General features: G+C 45.7%; 1 long non-coding RNA gene across 1 annotated transcript; it reads right to left on the bottom strand.

Moving 5' to 3' along the window:
• Nucleotides 1-749: 749 nt before the first annotated feature.
• On the bottom strand, nucleotides 750-14,485 carry LOC138924708 (uncharacterized). Its single transcript, XR_011439811.1, has 3 exons — nucleotides 14,055-14,485; nucleotides 7,392-9,387; nucleotides 750-1,094 (listed from the first exon to the last, which is right to left on the bottom strand). It is a non-coding gene; the product is annotated as an uncharacterized lncRNA (long non-coding RNA).
• Between the last annotated feature and the right edge of the window lie 430 nt (nucleotides 14,486-14,915).

Below are 14,915 nucleotides of genomic sequence, written 5' to 3'. Positions count from 1 at the left end.
TCCCTAACCTGGTAAACTCTGGAACGGTGCAGACCACATCTGTAACCCCACTGCCGGGCACATGGTAGGTGACCATCAACTACGTGTTGAATGAATATTGTGCAGTATTATGCTGAAGGAAAGGAGCTATCAAGGACAAACAGTAGAAATGAAATTAGTTAAGTTAGTAATTTAAAGAATGATGTACATGCTAATGATACATGTAAAACATATAGATACATATAAAACATAAGAAGCTGGCAGAATTGTAGAATGTCTTCCATTCTTTCAATCTCAACAGTGAGGGGAGCCAAGAAAGCATGTGGAATGTGGCCAAAGAGAGTTAAGGTTTTAGTTAAAGCTAAAAGCTCATGCATCACATTTGGTCGCCCTGGCAACAGAACCCCCGTCTGATGATAATGATATTATAATACGATAAAGCAAATACAAATAAATTAACAACTTAACAGAAATGGAGCAACAAATGATCTAATTTGCATCACCTTTGGGGATAATCTAAGGTAAAACCTTGGACAGGGCTCTCTCCTGCAAAGGATGCTGTCCTAGAACTTGAGTTATGTGTGAAAGGGTTAAACCACATCATGGAATCTGACAAACCAATTTTTAAATCTATATAGGGAAGCACATAAGGCTGTGATCCACTGAGACGGTCTTAAATAACAGAACAAGATATGAGACGTTCTATATGTCAGCTTGCTTAGCACAATTATGTTGTGGAATCCACAACTACAAAACCACAGCAGCACAATACAAGAAGTGTTTATTTCAGTGTATAAGTCCATGGGTTGGCTGTGCAGCTCTGGCAATCTAAGCCAAGTGGCTCTTTTGGCTGGGCTCGCCCACATGGGCTGCTGGAGGGATGGCTGGGCGCTGGCTGGGCTCGCATGGTCTCACCTTGGATTGACTCTACCCTGCATCACGTGTTCTCTCGTTGTCAGCCTACCAACCTGAGCTTATTCTCATAGTGAAGGCATATTCCCGAAGAGGGAGCGGAAGTGTGCAGGAACTCTTGCAGCCCAGGTTTGGAACTGGCATACTGTCACTTCTACCACATCGACTCAACTTCTTGATGCAGGAGCTGCAAAGTTACATTGCTAAGGACAAAGATACAAGGAGGCCATCGATTATACCCATCAATGCAATTAATCTACCATACCAGAAATCAACTTATTACAAAGCTATACTAACTAATTCAGTATGATATTGGTGTAGAAATAAACAAATAATGATATAGTATTATGATCCAAAAGAGACTCATATGATAATAAAATATCATGACAGAGGTGGCATTGAAGATTCTCTGTGGGGAAAATAATCAACATTCAACTAATGGTGCTATGACAATAGGCTATCCGATGAAGAAAAAATAGATCCTTACCTCATGTCACACACAATAATCAATTCCAAGTTCATTAAAGATATAAATGTAAAAAGCAAAACTTTTAGAAGAAAATATAAGAAAGTATCTCCACAGCTTAAGTGGTGGGAAAGATTTCTTAAGCAAGACACAAAAGGTACAAGCCATAATGAAAATGTAGATAAATTCGATTATATTATGATTTTATTATATATAATAAAACTATCAATCTTGTTAGTAAATGGGAAAACACAAATTAAATCCATAATGATGCATCATTTCACATCCATTAATTTGGCGAGGATGCTGTAGGCTGACAATATCAGGAGCTAATGTGGTGCCGCTGGAACTCTCACTTGTGCTGGGCAGGAACTGAACTCTGCACGACTACTTTGGGGAGCAATTTGTCAATATCAAGTCAGACTGAGTATGCACATACCCTATAACCCAGCAATTCTACATATACATCCTACATATAAAGGAGCTCATATTTTTCTCAATTCAAGCATGAGAATATTCATGGCAGGATTATTTGTAATAGCAAAATGAGAAATCTCCTAAATGCCTATAGATAAGAGTATGCATAAATATATATATATTGGCATATTCATACAATGGAATAATACACTACAGTAAAAATGGATGACCTGGAGGTAATATGTCAACATGGAAAAAGCTCACAAACAGAATGTTTAATGAAAAGACAAGTTACGGGAAGGTGTATGCATTATGATGGCAGTTATATAAAGTTTAAAGACACGTTAACCCACGCCATATTGTTTAGGAACATATACATATGTAGTGAAAGCATAAGGATATGCATGAGAATGCCGCATGAGAAATTCAGGACAGTGCTGGGAGTTCCTTCCGGGGAGCACTGAGGTTGCAGGGAAGATAAGGCCATTGTGAAGGGTACACAGAAGGCGTCAACTGTATTCATAATGTTGTATTTCTTAAGCTGGGTGATATTAACAAGAGTGTTTTATATTATTCTCTGTATGTTATTTGTATGCTTGATGTTGAATTTTAAAAAAATAAATAGATATTTAAAAGTCCTGTTGTGAAAGAGAAAAAGAGTTGATTGGGCTGAAAGGAAACGGTAAAGTTAGGACCTTGACTCCTCTGTATTCATCCCTGGGGCTGCTTGTTCCAGCTTCTCTGGCCCGCAGAACTTGTTCCTACCAGTAGAGATAAACAGTAGTAAAGAGATTCCAGGGGCCGGCCCCGTGGCCGAGTGGTTGGGTTCACGTGCTCCACTTCAGCGGCCTGGGGTTTCACCAGTTTGGATCCTGGGCGCAGACATGGTACTGCTCATCAGGCCACATTGAGGCGGCGTCCCACGTGACACAACTAGGAGGACCCACAACTAAAAAATATACAACTATGCGCTGGGGGGGATTCGGGGATAAAAAGCAGAAAAAAAAAAAAAGAAGATTGGCAACAGTTGTAGCTCAGGTGCCAATCTTTAAAAAAAAGAAAAAAAAAAGAGATTCCAGGCTTAAATAAGTTTGAAGAGTGCTGGGTTAAACAAAGTAGAGCTTTTTTCTGCAAACATGTCAGAGTATTTGAAATGCTAATGGGCACCATGAATCTCCGAGCAGGAGATGGAGTAAGAGCCTTGCTCCCACCTGGGTGACCCCAGAACCGTTTCTTCATGCCACGTGTCAGGGTAACACTTTCCTTTCTGTGAAATATATTTCGGGAAATGTGCCCTTCAAAGTTCCATTTTTGTGTCGTCTCAGCCTGCGCACAGATTCCACTTCCTTCTCAACAGCCGTGTCTTTGTCACTTCATCCCTCTGTCTGTGCACAGTTCTCCAGCATTCGTCCCCCCTTCAGGGAGGCAATGTGGCATCACGAAAAGAACCCTCAGTTTGAAATCCTGGCCCCAGTGCTTCTTAGCTGGGGGACTCTGGGCAGGTTACTTAACTTCTCTGAGCCTTGGTTTCTGGCTGCAAAACGGAGAGAAGTCAAACCCCTCACCTCGTAGGAGAGCTGTGAGTATTGAGTTTGTACACATAAAGTGCTTGACGCTTTTCTGAACTTACTAAGTGTTGACGTTTATTTATATGATGTGGGAAATAATAGTTTCTCTATCTTAAGACACTACTTTTGGAGACTGTATTAGTTCCCAGGGCTGCCATAACAAAGTATCACAAACTGAGTGGCTTAAACCACAGAAATTTATTGTCTCCCAGGTCTGGAGGTGGCAGTCCGAGACCACCTGTCGGCAGCGTTGGTTCCTTCTGAGGACTGAGGAGGAGGATCTGTCCCCAGCCTCCCTTCCAGCTCCTGCTGGCCTCTGGCCACCTCTGGTGCTCCCTGCCTTCTGCTGCATCACCCCCATCTCTGTCTTCTTCTTCACATGCTGCTCTCCATGTGAGCATGTCTATCTCCAAATGTCCCCTTTTCATAAGGACACCAGTCATATTCGAGGAGGGGCCCATCCTACTCCAGGATGATCTCATCTTAACTAATTCCATTTGAAATGACCCTTTTCCCAAATGAGGTCACATTCTGACAGACTGGGGATTAGGAATTCAACATAGGAATTTCAGGCGGGACACAACTCAACCCCTAACAGAGAACAGTTAAACTAATGTTTGTGGAAGTGTCATCGCATTCTCGTAAGGAGCTACAAAATGTAAGATTCTGTGTGGTCACAAACTGCCACGTCTGAAAGCCCCTGGTAACCTACTTGGCTGCAGCACACAGCCAGACCTTGGCTGGGCACGGCGTGGACAGTTTGGGAAACAATGTTAACAGAGCTCGCCCAGGAACTCTTTAAGCGAATGCTGTTTGCTTCTAAATTTACCCCAGGAATTGAGTGCTTTCCCTCAGCTAACAGAGAAAACTCCATTCTGTTAAGAGTGACTAGATACTTGGGGTTTGTGTATACAAGGAGCTACAGCAGTGTGCAGAGAGGTTAAAGAATGGCTTGGAGGCAGGGACTCGAAGAAATTTCCTGAATTAGCTAGGCTGTTCCATGGTTAAACTGAACAGAGAATCCAGCTTCTCTTACGTGCAGGCTTCTGCTACGCCCACTGGCCCCTATGGGGTCTTAATGGGCTACTTTTATAACATCATTTGCCCTGGAGAGGAATTCAGAATGACATTAGGTCACCTTGAACCTTGCAAGGCTGTTCATGCCAAAAGAACCTTGCTGTTGAGGTCACACAGCACGGCGTGGTGGTAAAAACCGTGGATTCTGAAGTCCAGCTGCCTGGGGTTATGTCCTCACTCCACCTGCGAGAGCTCGGGCACTGGCCTCCAGTGACCTTCCCCAAATGACCAAACTCCCCTGGCAGGGCCGCGATGAGGATCAAATGAGGTAATCATGAAACAGAACAGTGTCTAGAACATAGGCTGTAGCCAATAAATTAATTAGTTATGATGACTCTCAGTGTAATGACAGAGCCTCAGAAAAATCACTTTGAGATAATCTATCCCTTTTAAATTGTGAAAAGTAAAAGTAATGACACCAACCAACACAACCACTTTCATTTTTGCACATTAACTTCTAGTTCCCAAGACACTTGGAGTGTGGATGTAATTTTGTATTGTGCTATTTTAAGGTAAGCAGTTTCTGTATTTCTACACAGCAGTTCCAAATGGCTCTGTAAGACTCAATTGAGTTGATACACCAAATTTTACGTAACACTTCTCCTATGGTTAGATATTTGGAATATTTGTTTTTGTTATTTTAGGTGCCACTGACTAACATCACTTGGTACAAACCAAGAATTTTTTCTCGTTGAGACAGATTAACCGAGACAATTCTCCCTGAAAGCTCTGGGGAAGAGTCCTTGCTTCAGTCTAACCCTCCTCCGTGTTGTTTCGACCTAAGCTACCTTCCTCACAATCTACTCCCCGGCATTTCTCTTCCCCAAGCTCTGGTTACAAAAGCCAAATCTCCATCACTCTTTCTTATTCTCTCTCTGCAGATTGCAGCTCCCCATAAGGTTCCTTGCTGTGTCGTGTTACCCCAGATCAACTCATCCTCACAGTCCTCTTCCAGGGACCTCGAATGGGGGGGGCCACAGGTTAGGGCCACTTGCCATCCCCTGTGCTCCCCTTCTTATGCTGGGCATGTTCTCAGAGTCTGAAAGTGAAATGATGTAATTCTTTCTAAAGCATCCTTCCTCCTGTTGTGTTCCTGCTAAATGCCTACTCATCCTTCCACACGCAACTCAAATGCACCACCCCCAGGCATAGCTCACTGCTCCATCCATACCGTTCCCAGGCCACCACCAACTACCAGTGATTGCACGTTGTAGATGAGCAAGTTGGTTATGGACAGATCTGTGTGACAACTTAGAAACTGCTTCAGTTGCCTGTCTTGACAGGATTGGACAAGAGGGGAGTGGTTAATAGCAAAGACTTTGGAATCAGATAGAACTTGATTTGAATATTAACTCTAGGGGCCAAGCGGTTAAGTTCCTGTGTTCCGCTTCAGCAGCCCGGGGTTTCGGCAGTTCAGATCCTGGGCATGGACCTGGCACCACTTGTCAGGCCACACTGAGGTGGCACCCCACATAGAACCAGAAGGACCTACATCTAGAATATACAACTATGTACTGGGGGGCTTCTTCAGGGAGAAGAAGAGGGAAAAAAAGAGTATTAACTCTACAATGTGCTAATTCGGAAGCCTTGGGACACGGAAGTCAACACCTCTGAGTCTCAATCTTCTCATCTGCAAGACAGAATCATTTCTGTCATCGGCTTTCCTGGCGGGTTGAGATGTGGATTAAGTGGGTTAATAGATGCAAAGCCTATAACAAGCACACGGTTGAAGTGACAGCTATTAAGACTGGCAAAAAACATGCTGGGAAATCAAACCGGCCAAGAGCATTGTCCCCACAGGATTTTGTCAGTGGACCCCAGGTTCTAATCTCTTAAAATATAAATCGGAACAGTACCATTATCTCAGTGGAGCACCCAGCAACCTCTGTTTTCGATGAGTTTCTGGTACTAATATTGATGGGCGTATGCTGCTCTGGTCTCTCACTGGTTCTTGCTCGCTCTTCTCAGGGATGCTCACTTACCATACAGGGCTGCTAAGGCATATGCCACCCTGTCCTGCTTCCACAGCTGCTCTGTGGCCTGAGATCCATCTCATTTTTGTCTTTCCTTTGAGTTGAGGGTTGTTTCTAGCCAGTCCCACTAAAAGTATGAATTCAATGTGTGATCTGGAAGGACTGACATATCAAGTCAAGGACAAGCATAACTCATTGGTTAGAAATAATAATTCTAACTAATCTAATGAAAGATTACTGGCCCCAAAGAAAGTGTCACCAAGTAGAACTGTTATGAATAGAGAAAGAGGAAACAATGGAGCCTAGATGGCATCCCCATTGTGGCAGGCTGGCAGAGTGTGGGCTTCTCTCAGGAAAGGAGGGGAGTGTACAAAACGGGGGAGGGGAAACAGGGAGGAGCGTGGCCCATTCCAGGTTTTGCCAGGGGTCAGCCTGGCTGCACCCAGCGACTCTCAGCACTCACTTGCCTGGTGGGTGAACGAGCTTCAGGCTCTGAGGGAAGCCAAAGCCACAGGACTGGATCAAGCTCGGAGGTCTTGGTCTCCCCGGGCCAGTGCCAGGCACACTTGTGACAGCGTGTCAGACCGTCAAGAGCAAGTGAAGATGTACTCACTGGCCCTAGGAGGCTCTTTAAAGATTTGAAGCTTTGCACTTGATTAAGGTCCGTAAGATACAAGCTAGAGTACGAAAATGCAAACGGCTGCTCAGGAATAAAACTGAAGCAATGCCAAAGCTCTTGATCGAAGTGCAGACGCAAAACAAACCAGAACTGTCTGCTCAGCCGGGATGCCGGAAGCATCTTGAGAGAAGGCACATTTCTGCACCTGAAGAATGTTAATCTGGGGTTTAGAAAGAGTTGGAGTGAATATGAAGAATTTTGAGAATGCTGAAAATCACTTCTGATTACCATTAGATATTCTAGCAAATGAACCAAATGCTTATTAGAAACTTACAAGGTAGAAAACATAGTATTAGAAAATAATGATGATGACAACTAACCTTCATTATGGTATCGTACAGTCAACACGAAGCTTTCCACATGGTGGGGGACTGACCTCCAGGTAACTGATCCCTCACTGATCTCCAGATATGTACACATGGGCAACGTGGTAGGAAGCATGATTTTCCCCTTCAAGGAGCTTACGATCCAGTAAAAAAAGAAAGATGGGTACACAATGTAACATAGTACAAGTTGGATGATGATAAGGGCTGTAATAAAGATAATGAATTGCGCTTGTCAAGGAGCAGGCTACATAAAGGAAGCATAATTAAAGTGTCCTTTGGACTTTGATAAGTGGAGGTGTGAGGCAGGCATGTCAAGCAAAGAAAACATCATGTACAAGGGCTGGGAATAGAAAATCACAGCCTGTATTCACAGAATGGTCGGAAATGCAGGAAGAGCAAGTTCTGGTGAACATCTGTGAACGTTTGCCTATGCAATATCCACTCCTGTTCTCTTCATAATGGCAACTCTAGTTCCTTTGGGGAGACCCATCTATGCTTAGGATCTGAAGAGCGGAGTTGACCCCACTCCTGGAGTCAGGGTGGGGCCTGTAATCATCACCTGGCTAATCACTGTCTTGCATCTCCCTGGGTATAGTAATTGCTTCAGAGTGGGGGTCATGACTCCAATGTCCCAAGACTAAATCCCAGGCATTTTGTTGGAATTTTAAGAAAGAGTCATTCTCTTTCCATGGGATTGGAGGCTGTAAGGATGATGGACCTGGAATTTCCAAGGGTCTCTCTGAGGACAGTGCCTGCCATAGAAAAAGGCCCACACATTTATATTCCTGGATCTTGTCATGTCTTAAAAAACCTGTCCTCTGACTTTTCAGATACGGGAGACAACACATTCCCCATTTGTTTAGCCAGTTTGAATTGTTTCCTGTCACTTGGAAGCACAAGAATGGTAATGCATTGATAGATTGGAGAGGGCCTTAAGTACCCCATCATGGAACTTCATTCTCTAGTCAACAAAAGGCCACAGGATGTTTTAGGAAAGTGATGGATTCTGAAATTCCATACCAAAACAGCTTGAAGGCAATATTGTAGACTGAGAAACCAGGTAAGCGACTTTTGCAAAGACAAAGCCAGTGGTAAGAATTGTGGCCTGATTGTGGGTTCCCTTTGTGAATTCTATGAAGTCACCACTGTCATTATTTCTGAAGCCTAGCATACGCTAACATTTTTCTAAGCACTGCAAACATATTAACTCCCTTGACACTCATGCCAACCCTATGGTAAAGGTACAGTTATTGTCCTCATTTTGCAGAAGATGAAATGGAGGCATGAGGAAGTTAACAAATCCCCAATGTCCCACAACTAACCAAATGGCAAAACTGGGATTTGGACCTTGGAAGTCAGGTCCCAGAGCATGGCCCCAAAGAAGCCAACTGCTAACACCAAGAAATCTTGCAAGCGCCAAATTCTTTTCCCCAGTGGCCCATCCTCTTTGGCTGGGATGTCCATATTTAGAATCACTTCTTTGACCTAGAAAAGGAAGTTGGAGGTGTTGTTTCGAGAATTCTGCTGTTACATTGTCACTGCTGTTGCATTGAGTAGGCGGATGGGATGCTGGCCTTTGCCTATTAAGACATGAACAGAGCCTTAAGGGAGACAGGTGGGTTTTGAAGAGGAAAATGTGGAAGATTTAGCATGTAGGGCAGTCTTCGGGGCAATGCCACATTTCCCTGGTCTTGGTAGAAGGGCATCTGGTGTGTGCGTGAGGAAAGAAGGGGCGCAGAGAGTGACTTTGCCTCCTAACGAAAATCCCGTATCTCCGTCAAAATGCAGATTTCTGTCAAAATTCCCAAAAGCACATTCTTGCAACGCTGTGCTCACTTCCATAAATGGCCCTTGTCTGTGTCGCTTCAGTAGGTCCTTGGATACGGGAAGATGAAGTGAGGCCTTGCAAGTGCTGTCACTGTCAAGTACGTTCTCTCTGCCAGACCTTCTCACAGCCCCAGATGGTTAGCTTCTCCTTCTCTGTCATTTCCTGAGGGGGCAGGAGAGAGGGAGGAGTCAGAAAAGAGGCAAGAGGCATAGAATTCGCCAGGACCAGCCCCGACTCTCACACAGCCCACCCAGCAGAGCTGGTCCCAACAGACCACGGGTTGGTGACAGTTGAAGCTCGGACCCGTGACCACGTGTCCCTGCCTGCCCACCTCCCCCTGCAGGAAGTGCCACCTACTTCATTCCTACCCCAGGCTACCAGTTCTCATAGGGGTTCTCGTTGCCTTGACAAAATGACTAATTATGCACAGAAGCAATGCCCTCCTGATCACTGGGGTGATCACATTAATGGAGCATTTTGGGGGGGAATCTAAAGGAGGAGGCATCCTGCTTCTGAGCCATCCCTTTATTCATTCATTAAACAAATATTTACTAAGAACCTATAATATCTCAGGGACTATTCTTGATGCTGGAGACAGAGTGGTGAATTGCTATCTTCTTGAAATTTTATTCTAGTCGGGAAGACAATAAACAAAGCAATAAGCATACAAGCTAGTTGAGAGGGAGACAAGGGCTATGACGGGAAAGAAATCTGGATAAGGTGGTCAGAGCGTGGGATTTTCATTCAGGAAGAGTTGTCAGGGAAGTCCACACTGAGCAGGTGGCACTGGAGAAAGGCGGACCACCGGCCCAGTGAAGGTCGGAGGAAGGTCACACTAGGCTGAGGAGGCAGACTCGTCCCTGAGGTTAAGACGGCCCGGGTGGCTGGAGCAGAGTGACCAAGCGGAAGAGTCACTGGGAATGAAGTTGGAGAAGGAGCCATGGCCAAATGAGGATTTTGTATCATATTCTCTGGGTAGTGAGAAGCCATTAGAGGATTTTGCACAGGAGAGTGATAGGATGTGCTTTAAGGGGTGCTTGAGGCAAGAGAAACATAAGAAGCAAGCGAGGGAGTAGGAAGACCGGATGAGAGGCTTTGGAGAGGTGGGTCCAAGTAAGAGATGAAGGCGGCCTGGACCCGATCATGGTAGAGTTGGGGAGAAGTGGTCAAGCTGAAGATATATTTTGAAATCTGAGCCTCGCATCTCATTTTGTGGCTGTGTAGTGGAAACCTCTGCTGACTATGTTACTTGCCTCTGGCTCGCCTTGGATTTCAGCCGCCGCTGTGATGGACAGTTCCCTGGAGCTCACCCTCACCTCCTGCTGCCTCTCTAGCACCAGAGGCACCCTCTTGGCCTGTAGGCAGGTACATGGAGGGGTGCAGGCTGTGAGCACCACTACACCAGGGCAACCAACAGGGACTTGAGCTGAATAGATGCTCCAGCCTCCTGTCCTTCAGGCGGAAGATTCCAGAAGGCATTCCATATCCTTCTGAGAGGTCCAGTCTATGTCAACAACCTTGAATACCCCTCATGTTAACTCGTCCTCCTGCCCTTGCTCTCCCCGTTCTTCCACCCCTGCCTCCTAGAATCACCTCCCAAATAAACTACATTCACTTGATTCCTTACTTCAGTCTCTGCTCTGGGGGAACTTAAACTAAGATAGGGAATTTGCCCACTCTGCCTATTCCTCATGTGCCACCAAGCCCTGCCCCTCAGTGGCCATGGTTCTCTCTCCACACCCAAAGCTTTTGAGGGACACATCCAGGAGACACAATCCTCCTCTACTGGTTTCTAATTTTCTTCCAAGGATCTATGAGGTTGACAACCAGAAACAGCTTCTCCTTGACTCCTCCAGAATATGCACCATCCATCCCCACTTCAAAGGTGGACATCTACAGTGCAGCTTGTGGAAATGCAACTGAAGACAACTGTACATTATAGGAAGAAATAATCAGGGGTCTCTTCCAGTCAAGAGAATGTGGGATACTGTAAAGAAGACACAGTCCCACAGTACGCAGATGACTTCGTAATGGGCCCGAATGGACAGGTTGCCAATTTTATAAATGATAAGAGGACAGGGCTATGGCTGAGTGATAATTCAGCCAAGAGATGATATGCTTAAATGAGACTTGGCAAGAATCACTTAAAGTGCTTTGGCTGGTAGGTTCTGAATGTTCTTTATTAGAAACGACTGCAGATTAAAGAGATATGAGACAAGCCACTAATACAAAGCAGAAGAAATCCTTAAATCAAAATAGACATTTTAATAACTATGCTTTAAATAAATCCCCCCTCTGAAGTCTTCTAATGCTTAACAGCTGCAAATAAATATGACACCAGGAGAAGCTAATGAAAAAGTTTAATAATGCAGGAAACAAAAGGGCAAAAAGGAAACCGAAACAACCCATTTTCAGTCCCTCCAGGATTTCAACTTCCCTCCCCTTCTGTCCTCCCACCCACCCAGCGGCCCAGCACCCTGCAGTCTGGGCAGCCTCCTGGCTGAGAACTATGGAGCCAGCCAGACTGGGTTTGAATCTCAGCTGTGTCATGTTTCATCTCTGTGTGCCTGGGCAAGTAACTTAACCATCCAAGCCTCGGTGTTCACATCTATAAAATGGGACTAAACCACCTGATAGGTTGTTCCAAGGGTTAATTGGGCTAAGACATGTGAAGGCAGACTGAACACTCCATGACACGTCAGCTATTGCTATTACTATTACTGCCTTGCTAAAGGAGCAGGAGAGAACCGGAGGAATAGAAATAGAGAAGGAAACCCAGGTTGAGAGAAAGAGAACAGAGGGGAAGGGTGTCCTGGAGGCAACAAAGTTTGCTGTCCGAGTAGGGCCAATATTTAGGCAGTGTGCCCAGGCAGGTTGACCTGCTGGTCTCAGTTTGGATCCATCAGTACCAATGCCCCAACTAGTTGATGCATTTTGATTATCATCCCTGCCTTGGTTTGTGCATCATTCAACCACAGACAATGGACAGATATAAACCTTTACAATCCTTAAAGAAATCAGTATGGCAACACATATCAGAGGCCATGAAACCATTAACACTTTATCCCACTCCCGGAAATGTATTCAAACACAAAAGAAAAATAAGCTATAGGCCCACTGATGCTTATGGAGGTGTCATCTCTGAAGACAAAACCCGCAAGCTGTGTCAAAGTCTAACAACAGAGAAACAGTTCAATTCACTGTCATTCTTTTCTTCAGTGGAAATGAGGTACTATTAAAATTGTAATTATGAAAAACAGAAACCCATAGAAATGTGAAGTGTTTATGGTATAATGTTCAGCCAAAAAAGGTGGCACGGAAAATTGTGAATATATTTTGATATAATCTGTAAATGATGTATAGATAAGAACAACAGAGTATGCAGGAATAACTGTGACATTACTGATTTTCTTTCTTTTTCAAGACCCTTTAGTACGCTTGTTATAATATTTTAACAATTATAAGGATCTGGGGGTGGGGCAAAGAAACCGCTCTCCCTTCCCAAAACCACAGGCTCAGAGATGAGGAGTAACATGTATCAGGGGCTGGCCAGAGCTCTCTTCCTCCCAGAGCCCCCAGCAGCCCACCTGGGGGTCTTGTGCACATGAGGAGAAGTAGCCCCTTGGAAGAGCACGCTCCCCAGAATGTGGTCCTTTCCTTCGTGTTGGGCCTATGCAGAGCCTTAGCACTCTCAGCGGAGGCTGGCGAGACAGGGTTCTTCCAGGAACCTGTTGGCAGGATTGCCGAAGGGGAAGCTGCTGTAGACCCAAAGATTCATTATCTTAGGCAGTGTGCAGATGAAAATTAGAACAATGGCTGCTGAGGAAACCCATAGGAGTGGGATGCAAGCTGAATTATATGGTATCACAGAAATTAGATCTCTTTCCCCTTGACATCAGCAAGTTGTGTGCTTTCTAAGCATTCCTCTTCTGCCTACGAAGGTTATATTTAGACCAAACCAAGAAAGATATTGCACCCAAGATCCCACAAAAAGCTTGAGATGTGAGTCCCAGATGTCGAAGAAAGCGAATTTGCCAAACCTTGCGGTCTGCCTCTTCTCCAGAGGCGGCAGCATTCCAGGCCTCTGACAAAGGAGCGAAGATGAGTCTCCACGTGCGGGGGGCGGCACCAGAATCTCGAGTACCAGGTCCCCTGCAGCGAAGGCCCTTGTTGGCTCCCCTCATTTCCACGTGCATCCCAGGAGCACAGTATGGACCCCAGGCACCTCCCAAGATGGGAGACTGGAAATGTGTAAAAATGTTCAAGAGCACGTAAAACATTTTCTACAAAAGGGAGCTTTTACGTTCAGTTCCCTGAGGCCAAGGACTGAGTTTTTGGAGCCATGTTCCAAAAATATTTGAGCAATGTGACCAGTCTGGTGTACTGAAGAGAAATGAGAAATGGCGGTTCATGCTCTGGGTGAAAAATAAGTGATAAAGCTCTTCCTCCCTACTTGGTTTCTATACATCCTGGTCACATGAGACTTGGCCAGCAAGTTTCCCTGGACGTGTGTGGGGACCCACTTTCCCTAGAGATTTGAATGAAGTTGGTTTGGGACTGAGGCTACCAGCTCTGCAACGTCCTTGCTCAGCACAGATTCCTACATCTCAAACGTTCTTTCCACCTCCTCCTGCTGGAGTCACAGAGGCAGTGACCCCTACTGAACCTGAGGTGTGATTTCTCTTGGGTGACCCAGAGTTCATGACTGGCACAGCCCCATGGGTCCCAAGGCACGATGGTACAGCCCTGGGGAGTGGCTGCTTCACCGGAAAGCAGGTTTCTGAAACCAGCAATTCAGGATCCTGCAGACTTCCCTTCGGCTGACTCACCTCCAGCTTGTGGTTCCCAACGGCACAGGAGTCACTAACAGGGCAGGCCTCTTCCCCTGGACTGTCTAGCCAGACGCTCCCAGTGCCCGCCCACAGGGCAGATAGGTGAGGACACTGAGCCCTGCGTGAAAGGCCTTTTCCAGCAGCCGGAGGAAACTCCTCCCAAACCTGGTGAGCTCCTTGCCCTCGGCACACACATACTTTAAATCTTCTGGAATAATTCCACCTTCATGCTATGGTTTGGTAAACAGAAGGCAGTCATCAGGAAGGCATCATTACAAATGTCACTGTGCACGTCACTCTCCCCCAAAGCAGCAGCAGCCTGTTCAAATGCCAAAGGATATTGAGAAATTGGTGAGGAGGGGCTGGAGACAGGAGCCTAGCTTTTCCTTTTCCTGGTCGTGCTGCAGACAGCTTACATCTCGGCAGCTCTCTAGCTCTGCTTCCTGCTCTGAAAGCTCCAGGTCCCCAGACTCTAAGCCGTGCTGCCTGCTCACTCAGGGCATGTCTGCCCCTGCTTTGAAGAGGACAGCCACAAATACAGTGCCAGTGGGGAGTCCTGGGCAGCTTCAGCACCATCACAGCCCTTTCTGTGAAGAGAGAACTGTGTTCCAAGATGTGCTTGTGGCTGCCGCTTAACTTTAACCCTGTCACGGCTAACCAGCCAAAACGTTTTATTCCCCATAACCCCAACTACAGTAAATCTACAAAATGGAACCGTCTCCCTGATCCACTGGTACACGGTTTGGAGAAGGCATGCCAATGACAGTTACAGCCCACTGTGTTGTTCTAGTGCTCTTGCCTTCTACTTCCTCCTCCCAGAGAACACCCACTCATCCTCACGGCCGAGACCAACTCTCC

This window comes from Equus caballus, chromosome 6, assembly GCF_041296265.1.
Source record: "Equus caballus isolate H_3958 breed thoroughbred chromosome 6, TB-T2T, whole genome shotgun sequence".
Taxonomy (NCBI): domain Eukaryota; kingdom Metazoa; phylum Chordata; class Mammalia; order Perissodactyla; family Equidae; genus Equus; species Equus caballus.
This window is presented reverse-complemented; position numbering and strand designations above follow the sequence as displayed.